Source organism: Macaca fascicularis, chromosome 19 (genome assembly GCF_037993035.2).
Source record: "Macaca fascicularis isolate 582-1 chromosome 19, T2T-MFA8v1.1".
Taxonomy (NCBI): Eukaryota; Metazoa; Chordata; class Mammalia; order Primates; family Cercopithecidae; genus Macaca; species Macaca fascicularis.
In genome coordinates, this window is record NC_088393.1 from 599,884 (window position 1) to 612,707 (window position 12,824).

The following is a 12,824-nucleotide window of genomic DNA, read 5'->3' on the forward strand; positions in this document are numbered from 1 at the left end:
AGTGCTGGTCTTATGCCCAGCGTCAAGGTGGCCGGGTCAGGAGCAAAGACTTGTTTCCCTACTCGGTGGCTACTCCTGCAGGGCTGGGAGACAGTGGAGGTCGCGCAGGAAGGTGTTCGCTGAAGACCGTGCTCTGTGACTTGACGGGTGTTCCTCCCAAGAGAGTGAAATGGAGACTGGACGCCGGAAGCAGCATCCTGCGTGACCCCATGTGTAGTGGGGTCACAGCAGAGCTAAGTCCTTCCTTTACAGATACTTTTCAGAGTCTACCCGCCTTTAGATTCTCTGATTAAAGTGTCTGAGGAGGGTCCCAGGAGTCTGCCACCTGCCAGGCCAAGGAGGTTCCCTGCATGTGGCTCTCCCCTGACACCTTGAGAAACGTGACTCGAGAGAATCACCGAAGTTTCCTAAATGAGTCACCTGCTTTCTCTTCTCTTTGCTTTCATGCCCCCCCAGGGTAGGTCAGTCCTGTCCGCCACAGCGATACCTGCATGCTGGAGTTCCAAGGAGATTGGGGGTGTGTCGGGTCCCCCAGGGAGATTCGGTGACTGAGGATGCTGTCATAGCAGCCAACATGTCCTTATTGTTTTCACTTTTAATGAAGTTCAGTTACTAGGTTTTCTGAGGCACAATGATGTCCTTGTGAAAAATTGGTGATCAGGGAAGCAAGCAAGTGTGGGAAAATGATCCTGCCCTTAAATCTAAAAAACGATGAAACAGCAAAGAGCCCTGAAGAGCCCATGAACCTCCTCATGGGGCGGTGAGGAGACACCTCAGTAATGGCTTTAAAAAAAAGTGATAATACTGAAGAAAAGGTAAACTAAATTTTGGGTCTCCTATGGGTAAAGAGATTGTGGTTTACATTTTGGATGAATGCGTTTATATACTTATTTATTTTTCTTTGTTGGATTTAGAATTAGTTGAAATAATTGTGTTTTTTTAATTTAAAAAATTGGGGTATACGTAGTCTAATCCCTTTGTGATATTTCTGTACTGTGAGACTCCACATACAAAAGTGAAGCCCAGACTGTCTGTCTCTAATGAGCCAGAGAGAGGTGGTCATCTCCTGCAGGCCGGTCTGGTCTCCAGGCATCTGGCCATCCTCCCAGTCTTGGGCACACCTGCATCACTGGTGCTTCCTGCCAGACTGTGACTCTGCCCAGGTTTCAGGAGCACCCGGAACTGGTTTCCTAGGGGCTCCTGCTTTGTCCTGGCTCCTGGAAGCACAGGCTTTTGACGAAGGACTCTCCCCACTGCCAGGTAAATTGGTGATTGCCCCACAGTCTGTATTTGTCACATGGGGCACAGAGAGTCTGGGCGTGCTGTCCTGGCCCTGGAGCCAGCTCTAGGACTGCCCGGCGGCATTGCCTCCACCCCTCATCTGGGAACAGGGCGGTGGGGAGGAGAAGGGAAGCAGGGTCTTGACCCTTCTGCGTCTCGAGAACACGGGAACACATCGTCTCATTGCCTCACACCATTCACAGCCCAAGCTTGTGTGAAGTATTATTTTATAACCTCCCCTGACAATGATGTATTTTATATAAGCAGCACATAAAGTGGTAATTTAATACCCTATCGAGCAGGATTAAACAATAAGGAGCAGATATCACTGTAGAAAAGTTACTTTATCCGGGAAACATTTATCTACTGCAGGTGGATGTGAATCATGGCTTCCTCCTCGGTGGCTCCTGATGAGCCTGTGAAATTCTGTCCTGTTCACCACTGTTAGTTATAAGCTACACCTTTCCTTCTATGACGTTAGTTACAAGCTCTACCTTTCCTTCTATGATGTTTATTTCTTGCCGGTTCAGCACTGTTAGTTACAAGCTATACCTTTTCTTCTGTGATGTATATTTCTTGAAGGCATGGACTAAATCCTAATTCCACAGTATTCGATGCACATACTCAAGAGATACTTGTTTGAATGAATGTATTAATAGAAAATAGAAGTGGTGACTTCACTTTATTTCATTATGTCAAACTTTGTCTACACGGAAAATTTTATGGTCCTTTGGAAAAACAGGGCCTCTGTGCAGGGTTGTTAGAGATTGTGAGAATGCCGCAAATGGCTCTGTGGCTCTAGGCTCACAAAGGGCTTGAGGGACTTGGTGGCGGCACCTGTGTTGAAAACTGAGTTCTGCAAATCCATTGGAGTGACCTGCCAGCACCAGCACACACAGCCCTCCTTCCCAGTTGATTTCTGCACAGAGGCTTCTTCTGAATGCCCCAGGTGAACGTGGGTTCAGCCAGCACTGCTGGGCTTCCACAGCAAGCCAGGGTGTTGCAGGGACGAGAGAGAAGAGGGGCAGGACCAGGATCTTCCTGGGCCCCAGTGCCCGTGTGGGGACGCTGCCTGCCTGGCTTTTCTGGGGGAGGTCAGGGAAATGATGGCATGGAGGGACTGTTGGTATGAGTCGCTTGCTCAAACATAGATCCCAGGTCTGTGTGGGAGGCAAAGAGAAATTTATGTGGGTATCATCAGTAACATAGCAAACATGGGCTTCTTCACTAGGGTGGCTGACCCTCTTGCTCATCTGCTGAGCAAAGGCCCGGCCCGGCCCGGCCTGGCCTTCTACGCCTCCACAGTGAGCTTTTCTCAAGCTCTGTCCACTCCATGGAGATGGCCGGAGCCAGGGCAGATATGGGGTGTTTTCCACTTTTTATTTATTTTTTCTTTTTTGAGATGGAGTCTTGCTCTGTCGCCCAGGCTGGAGTGCAGTGGTGTGATCTCGGCTCAGTGCAAGCTCCACCTCCCAGGTTCACGCCATTCTCCTGCCTCAGTCTCTCGAGTAGCTGGGGCCACAGGTGTCCGCCAACACACCAGGCTAATTTTTTGCGTTTTTAGTAGAGTCAGGGCTTCACCGTGTTAGCCAGGATGGTCTCAATCTCCTGACCTCGTGATCCACCAGCCTCGGCCTCCCAAAGTGCTGGGATTACAGGCGTGAGCCACTGCACCCGGCCAGGTATTTGTCAGTTTTTGAAAGCTACATTTAAAGAATGAAATAGACCGAACAGAATTACTTCCTTTTGAATATTTAATACTCAGTCTACCAGAACACTTAAATATAGTTAATTTATTCAAATAATAAGAAAGAACTTTCCCTCTGTTCCAAAGAAAAAGTATAAACAACCTTTTACTTGTCAGGGATTTCACTATATTTCTAAAAAGCCAGCAAGCACTTTTCCTGAAATAGACCCATCTCTTCCTCTGCATAGACCCTATGAACATTTTAGCTACATTTCTGCTGTATCTTAATGTGATAGATTGTAGAAAATTCCTTGCTACTGGAACTTCACGATGCTTTCCTTTGAAACATCAAATAGAAAGTATGGATAGTAAATCTCAGACTAGTTGCAATTATCAGTCTTGGTAGAGCTGCCACCCACAGCCTCTGTCAATTACAACAGAGTGTGTCTCCCCAGCAACCCGGATTAGATTGCGGACCAAGCCAGGCTCACCCAGGATTCAGTGCAACGTCTTTCAAAGCTGTAGTCACTGCCCCTGGAGGAGACTTGAGAAGTCCTCCCTTTGATGCCTGTGCATGGCTGTTCTCAGATCACAGCAACTGCAGCAGCATCTCAGAGGATGCCAGCAGGGGTGTCCTGGGTAGTGACACCACGGTAGGGGCCTGCAGTGTCTGAATGAAATGGGCCGTGAAAGTGAGCACCCTAGAGGAGTCCACAGCCACGTTTCAAAGGTGCAGTGGCCCGAGGTGAACCCCAGAGCACTGAGGAGCCTGGAGTTGACCTGTCACGACTTCATTGAGAGAGCTGACTGAATTCCGTACCTGTGCGGGCAAAATATGGCTGTTTGCGCTTGGCCCCTTCTCAGTCCAGGGCTAGGGAGGTTGTCTGCACAGCTAGTGGGAGCTTAACTTTGTGCACATTCGGGGTTGGGTCCCACTCCTTTCTGTGAGCCCAGGGAAGATAGACATGCCGAGCTCTCCTGGAAGAGGGCCCTGACGAGTGGAAGCTGAGCTTCAAGATGGTCGGCCTTGTGGTGTGCGTGGCGGGTTCGGAGTCGGTGTGTGCTGAGTGGGGGCCCGGCTGCTGCTGTCGCTATTGGGCTCAGCAGACGCTGCGGGGGGACGTGGCTCCTGTTGTACTTGGTGGTTTTCTCCTCACAGGAGTGGGTTTCCCTGCTGTGAAGGTGTCGGGGCTGTGACAGGCAGCCTGGCAGGAGGAAGACGCTCGTGGGGTTGTGCCCCGAAGCCCCCTTCCTCTTGAGGAGCATGAAGGGGGTTTGGGACCCTGCTTCCGGCTGCGCTCCCTTGCTAGGTTCTTGGCCTTGGGGGCCAGGAGAAGCTGAGTACAGGCCTGAAACCTGGACCCCTTCCACAGCCTCCGTGGCGTTTGTGGTGTTATGCGGGACGAGGCCCTTGGAACTCCAAGCCCTACCCTGGCATGCCCGCCCACTGGGGCGTCTTGGGCACCTGCTGTGTGCTAGGCTCCGTGGTGGGGTGGGCGGTAGCAAGGGCTGTGGGGTAGAGTGGACACGGTACGCGGATGATGAGAAGCGTCAGGGAGGCAGTGAGAGCACAGCTGAGACCTGCAAGGAGGGGACTGGCTGTGGGTGTTGGGGCTCAGGGAGCTGCCTCTACCCAGAGCCACAGTGGCCAGTGAGGGCAGAGCAGGGGACCGAGGCCCAGGGAAGCCGTGTGTATGGTTCGCATCAGGTGTGCGGGTCTGCCGGGCTGTGCGGCCCTTCTCAGTCCTGGCTGGGCCTGGGGTCCCAGAGGGAACGGAGGGTCTTTGCGTCTCCCTCCTCTTGCTTCCCTGCTGCTTCCTGGTCAACGGATGCTTCTTTATTGCAACTCTGGCAGTTATTCTGCATATTAAGAGGAGTTTCACAAAATCATAGGGGGAGAGGCGGACTAGGGATTCATTTTTTTTTCTTCCCCTGATTTTACACGGAGCCTTCTACTACCCCTTAGTGTGGAGGCAGAGTGCAGATGCTCTACAGTTATCTATCCAGGAAGAGAAGAGCTGATGGGAAGTCACAGATCTGATCATTGCAATAGCACTGACATTTTTAAGTGGGAGAATGCTGATGTCTATAATAATCAGAGTAAAACTTCAGTAGCTTCAACATAAAGATTCTGAGATGATCTTAGAGCCATTTCGTCCCTAGATCCTTCTGCAGTGTGGAGTGTGACATCTCTACCAGCCTCTGGTCAGTGGCCGCCTGTGGGTAACTGAATGCTTGAAGTGTAAATGAGAACTTCTAATTTTATTTAATTTTAGTCAAATTTAAATAGCTATATGGCCCGGGCACCGTGGCTCATGCGTGTATTCCCAGCAGTTTGGGAGGTCGAGACGGGTGGATCATGTGAGGTCAGGTGTTCAAGACCAGCCTGGCCAACAAGGTGAAATCCCATCTGTACTTAAAAATATAAATAAAATAGTCAGGCGCGGTGACAGGCGCCTGTAATCCCAGCTACTCGGGAGGCCGAGGCAGAAGAATCACTTGAACTCGAGAGGCAGAGCTTGCAGCAAGCCGAGATCGAGCCACTGCACTCCAGCCTGGGTGACAGAGGGAAGACTCTGTCTTAAGAAAAAAAAAAGATTTTAAAAAACCCTACATGCCCCTAGTTGCCTCTGTAGGAGACGGCATGGTTCCAGAAGGTAGACTTTGTGTTGAGGACTCTGCAGCGTCAGGCTGGAGACAGTCTCCCTTCCTAGCAGCGTGGGCCCCTGGGCTGTTCTTCTACCAGAAGGGATGGTGGCGTCTCTGGGAGGTATCTGTAGACTCAGATCTGTGTGGATTAGTGACTTGTGTTACTCACAGATACTTAATTTTATGGGTAAATGAATACCTGGACTGGCTGCAACTTCAGGGCGAGATTCGGGAGTAGGGAGTGAAAAGTGACGACGGAACCCTGGGCTTGTCCTGCTGCCCCCAGGACCCGGTCGGGGTGCCTTCTCGTCTGAAGTCCCAGCACGTGGTCAGGGTACCCCTTGCCTCTGAAGCCCCCAGGAAGTGATCGGGGCACCAATCCCCTCTGAAGCCCCAGCACCTGGTCGGGGCACCCCTCCCTTCTGAATCCCCCAGTACCTGGTCGGGGCGCCCCTCCCTTCTTAAGCCCCCAGACCCTCCTGGCCTGCGGTGCTGCTTCTCCAAATGCTGTCCTTGGCTGTTTTCCAGGAGTCACCTGCACCAGAGCAGGCTGCGTGTGTCATTTCTTGTCGGATCTGGGGTGACAGTGAAGCTCATTTATCTTGTCTTCCTCCTCATGTGCCGTATCTCACCTGTTGTCTGTCTGAGTTTGTGTGAGTGCGTGTTGTGCGTTCTCAGGCTGTACTCGGTGCTTAGGTGACAAGAACGTCTTAGAGCAACGGACTGTCTGCTCCAAAGGACGCTGGGCATGAATCGAGACACAGTTTACTTGTGGGGTTTAAATTTCCTGGGTGTTGGAGGCAATTAAGGGGAAACAAGGTCTAAAAAAGCCCCTGCAGATGAGGAAGGCAATAATGAAAAAAATTACTCTATACACACTTAGCAGATGATTTACTTTGTAGGTGAATTTTGCATTTCGGGAACTACTAAAGCTACTGTTTGTAGGGATTCCTTGATGAGCTTCTTGTTTTCTGTCTAGAAAGTAAAGTGGATCGGTTTTGCCTTTAATGCTGATTGACTAGAATCTACTTCCTTTTCCCCCCATTCACGTTAGGGTGGGGATTGGACTGGAAGAGCTGTAGGATCTCTTTATTTCTGATCTTAAATGAATTTTTTCTTCAATGCCCGGTTCTTTGGTTTGGGAAATGTGCTCAATTTGTACCGTGCTTTAAATGTACACAATGGTCGAAATTGCTACTTTTCTTTAAAGTTAGATATAACATCTTAAGTAAAATGTCATCTATAAATCAGGCACAGTCTGGGGCCTGGAGACCCCTCTTGTCACTTCCTTCCAGCTGTGTCTTCTTCCCTGGCCACATTGCCCCTGGCCACATCTCCTCCCCAAACCACGCCGTGTCATCCGCCCACCACCTCACCTCTGATCACAACACCTCCCTCCCGGCCACATCACCTGTGGCCTCACTGCCTGCCTCCCTCCTTCCTGGTGGCCTCCGTGGCTCCCACTGTCTGCCCTCCCGAGGGTCTGTTCAAGGCTCCTTCCCCGTTTTCCACTCCTGAGTGGGTCTCGGGGCCTAGATGTTTCACAGGATGCAAGTTTCTTCCCTTCCAGCCGTGGGTCTCTGAGCGACAACTCCAGAGAGGGCACTAAGCTCTCCTTACCTACCTGGGGGGCCCTGAGCCCTGACCACCGACCACCAGGGCTTTTCTGCAGTGTGTGGGGCAGACTCATGCATGAATTGGACTAAAAAGATGCTTCCAGGAATCCTTGTTTTAAGTGCACTGGAGCAGAGATGGGGAGAGGGGACCACCTGGTTTGCTCAGAATTTGGTCCTGATCACAGCCAATGAGGCAACATAAGCACCTCCTAAATGAAGCATTCCACAGACTGATTTTACACATGACAGAAAGGCTTCACACAATGAGTGAGTTTGAGCTGCATTTGAAGGAAGAACAGGTCCCTGTAGGTGGAAATGAAAGGTAAGCGTGACCCAAGCCATCAGCAGCAGCGGGGGTGGGGTGGTGCAGACTCCCCATGGATGGTGGGCATGGCTGAAATGCAGGAGAGGGCAGGGGTGCGAAGGAACAGCAGGGCGGCAGTAAAATTCCCCTGCAGAGAGGGGACGTGACTGAGATATTATCACATGTATACAACTGAGAGATGATTTGAGGAGGATTTCTGGGAGCCTGTGGGAAGAGCACGTGGTCATCATCAGTTCTCGGGATCTCTTTTTATGAAGTGAAAATAGTCTTGCCTCTGCCTATCTTGTGAGCTGTTGTGATGATCAAATCAGATAATCTTCAGCGAGCCTTGTAAATGCTAAAGCTTATGACAGACTGTTCCAGCCCCCTTGTCGCTACCCTCCTTTCCTCCTGAGTAACGTGAACCCTGCTGGGTACCTCACTATCTGCCTGGTTTCCTCCTCCATAACGTGAGCCTTGAGTACTTGCTGGGTACCTCGCTGTGCACCTTCCTTAGTAACGTGAGCCCTGAGTATTTGCTGGGTACCTCGCTACCTGCCGTACAGCTGTAGAATTGTCAAACGCACTTGGCTGGCACATAAGCAGAAGTGCTCGCTGGGCCTTGGGAGGGCTTTGTGACATGTGGGTGCCTTCTGTTCCCTGTTAGGCTGGAGTTGCAGGAGCCCCCCTAGACCAGATAGAGGACCAAGGCTGTGGCCTCGGGGTGGGGGCTGGGGGAGCTCCCTGGGTTTATTGTGTGGGTGAGAGCAAACTTCAGTCCCGCTGTGGCATTGGGATTCAGGGTTCCTTCTGGAATGTTCTGAGTGAGAAACAGGAAGTGTGCACAGGTGCGTCTTCTGTGGATTTTATGGTTATCTCTTGGGAGAGCACTGGTGCCTCTGAGCTATGAACCTGCAGAACCACTTCTTCCACTAACGGCCGCCTTTATATAAAGAATGACTTACAAAAGATGCCACTTCAGATGGAGGTATTTGCAGGTGTGGCCTGAAAAATGAACAAAATGACTTTCATCTCAAGGAAAGTACCTTACATTTTTCCCAATGATAGACATTTGAGCTTTCCAGTGAATATTAAAACATAAAAATCTTGTGTCCACCACTTTCTCATGTGACCAATGGTGATACTGATGTGGGGTTTTTTTTTTTTTTTTTTTTTGGTTTTGTTTTGTTTTGTTTTTTGGACATATAATGAAATGTGGAAGCCGCTCATAACTCTGAACCAGTATTTTCTAACCAATGTGTGATTACAAAATCGTGTGCTGGTAAAAGCCATTCAAGTGCAAGACGGACCAGTCGACTTAGAAGGAATTGGGGCAGAAAGGCCCGTCGACCAGAGCACAGACTCTGTGTTGCAGACAGCCTGTACGGAAGTGCCACTTGTTACATTTGGCAGCAGAGAATACCTAAAATGATCTGAAAACACAATGAAAATACTGCTTCCTAATTGTATATCAGTATGGGGTCGGACTTTCTTCATAAACTTCAGCCATGGCTCTGCAGCCCACTGAATGCAGATGCAGGCATGAGAATCCTGCTGTCTGAGGTGCAGAGATGTTAGGTATTTTCACAGTAGCACAAACTGTTGCCACGCTGCTGCTTATTTTGGAAAATGGTTTCTTCTTTAAGACTGTGTTAAGATGTAATGACTTTATCCTTGTAAAAGAAACTAAATTATGTTCTTTTTTTTTTTTTTTTTTTTTTTTTTTGAGACGGAGTCTTGCTCTGCCACGCAGGCCGGAGTGCGGTGGTGTGACCTCAGCTCACTTCAACCTCTGCCTCCTGAGTTCAAGCGATTCTCCTGCCTCAGCCTCCCTAGTAGCTGGTACTACAGGTGTTCAGCACCATGCCAGGCTAATTTTTGTATTTTAGTAGAGACGGTGTTTCACCATGTTGGCCAGGCCGGTCTCGAACTCCTGACCTCAAGTGATCCACCTGTCTCTGCCTCCCAAAGTGCTGGGATTACAGGCATGAGCAGCCACCACTCCCGGCCTGATGAGAAAGCTTTTTTGTGCTCTTTAATAAAGTGCAAAGGGTTCCTGAGACCCAAAAGTTTGAAAACCACTGGCTTAAACCGACAAAATTGTCCATGATTCTTCAGTGTATCTTCTAATCTGTTGATGGAGAGAGGACAGCAAGGGTTGCTTTACTTTTTTCCTTTCACAACTCAATGGTGCTGGGACAACTGGGGTATCCACATAGAAAAGGATGGACTGGGACCCTTCCTCACCCTACACGCAAAGCTCAACATGGTTCCAATGTAAGGAGCTGACTGAGACCCATTCTGTCAGTCTGCTGGGTACCATAACGGACACCACAGACCGTGCGACTTAGACAATAGCATCTTATTTCCTTTTTTCTGGAGACTGGAAGCCTGGGATCAAGGTGCGGGCAGGGTTGGATTCTCTGGGGCCTCACCCCATGCTGTGTAGACAGCTTCTTCTCTGTGTCCTCACAGGTTTCTCTTACATGTATGCAGCACTGAGGACTGTGTCTAAATTCTCTTAAAAGAACACCAGTCATACTGGATCAGACCCTATTTTTAAGATCTTATGGGACCTAAATTGCCAAGTTAAAGGCCCTGTATGTAAATACAGTGACATTTTGGGTTTCCGGGGTTGTGACTTCAACATGGAATCTTGGGGGAGGGGGACAGTTCAGCTCATAACACCTTTAGGGGAGAATCCTGGAGAAACTGTTAGGTTGGATTAGGCAATGTTTCCTTGGCTGAGACGTCTAAAGCTATAACAAGCAACTGAAGGGAAAAAGACGGTATCAAAATTAAAAATGTTCAATTCAGAGGATACTATTAAAGTAAAATGACAACCCACAGAACAGGATACATTATCACGATAAGGACCTGATATCAAGAATATATTCAAAAACTCTTAATAAAAATCCAATTTAAAAATGGACAAAGGATTTGAATAGACACTCTCCAAAGAAAGACATATAAATGCCTTAAAAAGCACATGAGATGTTTAGCAGAATTCGTCATCTTAGAAATGGAAATCAAAACCACCGTGAAATAACACTTCACAACCACCGTGATGGGTGGGTAAAACCCCAGTATTGGACAGTGACATGTTGGTGAATTGGGGAAAACTGAAATCTTGATATATTGCTAGTGGGAGGGGAAGTAAAATGGTGCAGTTGATTTGGAAAAGTCCGACAGTTCCTCAGAAAAGCATGAAATCACCGTACGACCCAGCAATTTCACTCCTAGCCATATGCTCAAGAAAACTGAAAACATTTTTCCAAAAAGCATGTCATGCCTGAATCTTCACAGCAGCATTATTCATAGTAGTAGAAACAGTCCAGGTGTCTGTCAACCGGTCACTCACTGAGATTCCACTCACCTTAGACGTGAAAGATGTCAGCACCGAAGGTCACACCAAAGGTCATGCACTGTACGATTCTCCTCACAACAGGTGTCCAGAATGTGCAAATCCAGAGAAAAGGAAGTTGGCTGGTGATTGCCAGGGGCTGGTAGAAGGAAAGAGCCAGGTGCTGACTCTTAATGGGTTCAAGGTTTCTTTGGCCTGTGGTGAAAAAGTCCCGGAATTACATACTAGTGGTTGATGTGCAGCTTTTAGAATATGCTAAAAAGACTGAATTGTATTCTTTAATATTGGGGCTTTTGTGCTTTGTAAATTGCTTTTCAATTTAAAAAGGAATTCAAGAAGTTATTTGGTGTTGATATGATAGTATCCAAAACAAGTTACTATGTAACTCACGTCCCCAGAGTTAAACTTCATTTTCTGAGGATCTTGAAGTGTTTGAGGCTAGGAGACACAACGATCCTATACTGTATGTTACACCCCATCTTACTGATTTCTATCTCACATAACCATATTCAGGAAAAACCGACATGTAAATGTGAGCTGAATGCTATGCAGAGGCACATTCCTCTTACCCGGATGATCTTTAGTGGTACAGTAAGAGATGAGATCATAGCAACGTTAGTTTAGTTAGTTTAATTTCCATGGCAACAGGAATTTGGCACATGGGATGAGTTAGATCTCCCTGCACAGCTCCTAACGGGGTTGCCCATTTCTGTGTGGTGTCTGTGTATATTCTCGCTGTGGAAATAAGTGATAGCACCTGCACAAACACTTGTCCAGAAGCGCACACGAAGCTGGTGAAGGCAGAGGACAGGCGAGAGGGAAGCATGGCTCAGCCCTGGCAAAGAAGACCGTTATTCCGAACGCAAAATATTCAGGAACACAATCCTTGGGAAGACTGGTGATGTCTTTAGACCTCACCACTATCGGGTTGTATCTGTGCAGCCAGTTACCAGAGCCGCAGAACGGCGTGTGTTGGTATTGGTGTCATCACTCAACGATTCTGACTTTTCCTGGTGCTGAGGATGACTGCATATGGCAGAAGCAAAGTGCTAATCTAGCACAGGTCATCATATCCAAGTTCTTTTCTATGAAGGCGGGCAGGGTTAGGAACCACCCCACCCCACCCCACTCCCCAATCCTATAAGAACTGGGATCTGATGATCTGTGCTGTCGAGAGAGGCAGGGTTAGAACACCTCATTCCTCAATCCCATTGTTGAAAATAATAGTTGGATTGGGAGGGTTTTTACTCCTAAGGTTGAAGCCGTGCATTTCTGGAGCCTGGGCTGTCAGTCATGGTGGCTGGGGAATGCTGGGGCTGCGGTTGTCTGGCTGCCGGTAGCCCTGCTGGTGGGTCCTCCCTCTTTGACACCGTTCATTTCTGAAGCTTGCTTTCCCCGGTGTTGGAAGTAGCAGCACTGGAGGAATGGCCGCCTTCCTACAGTGAAGCTCTGGCAGGAGAGGAGAAGATACGGAGCGTCTGTTCAAGGACCTGACGTTCTGGGCACCGCACCATGCGTTCTGCTTCTCAGCTGTGCCTCCTGGTTGATGTTACCATCACCTGGCATTTCCCAGGAGGTAACTCGCGAATGCCACACTGATGGAACAGTGCGGCTCGAGTCCAGGGCCGCTGGAGCACATCAGCAAGGTCAGGCTGGACGCATGTGCTTGCTGACAGGAAAATGACAGGAAATGTCATGTCAGTTCAGGAAAATGACAGGAAATGTCATGTCAGTTCAGGAAAATGACAGGAAATGTGTTTGCTGACAGAAAAATGACAGGAAGACGACAGGAAAGAGGCCCATGAGGAGAGGAACCAGTAGATTCAAGGCAGTTAACCGAAGGAGCGAGCCATCACAGGCTGGGAGGACACCCCAGCCACAGTGGATGTCAGCGGGTGGTGGCTGGACTCGGGGTCCGTGAAT

The 12,824-nt window shown here is 48.9% G+C and overlaps 1 long non-coding RNA gene across 1 annotated transcript; it reads right to left on the bottom strand.

Annotated features, from left to right (window-relative positions):
* Positions 1 to 1,944: 1,944 nt before the first annotated feature.
* Positions 1,945 to 12,522, bottom strand: LOC135968683 (uncharacterized). Its single transcript, XR_010583624.2, has 2 exons — positions 10,914 to 12,522; positions 1,945 to 2,984 (listed from the first exon to the last, which is right to left on the bottom strand). It is a non-coding gene; the product is annotated as an uncharacterized lncRNA (long non-coding RNA).
* Between the last annotated feature and the right edge of the window lie 302 nt (positions 12,523 to 12,824).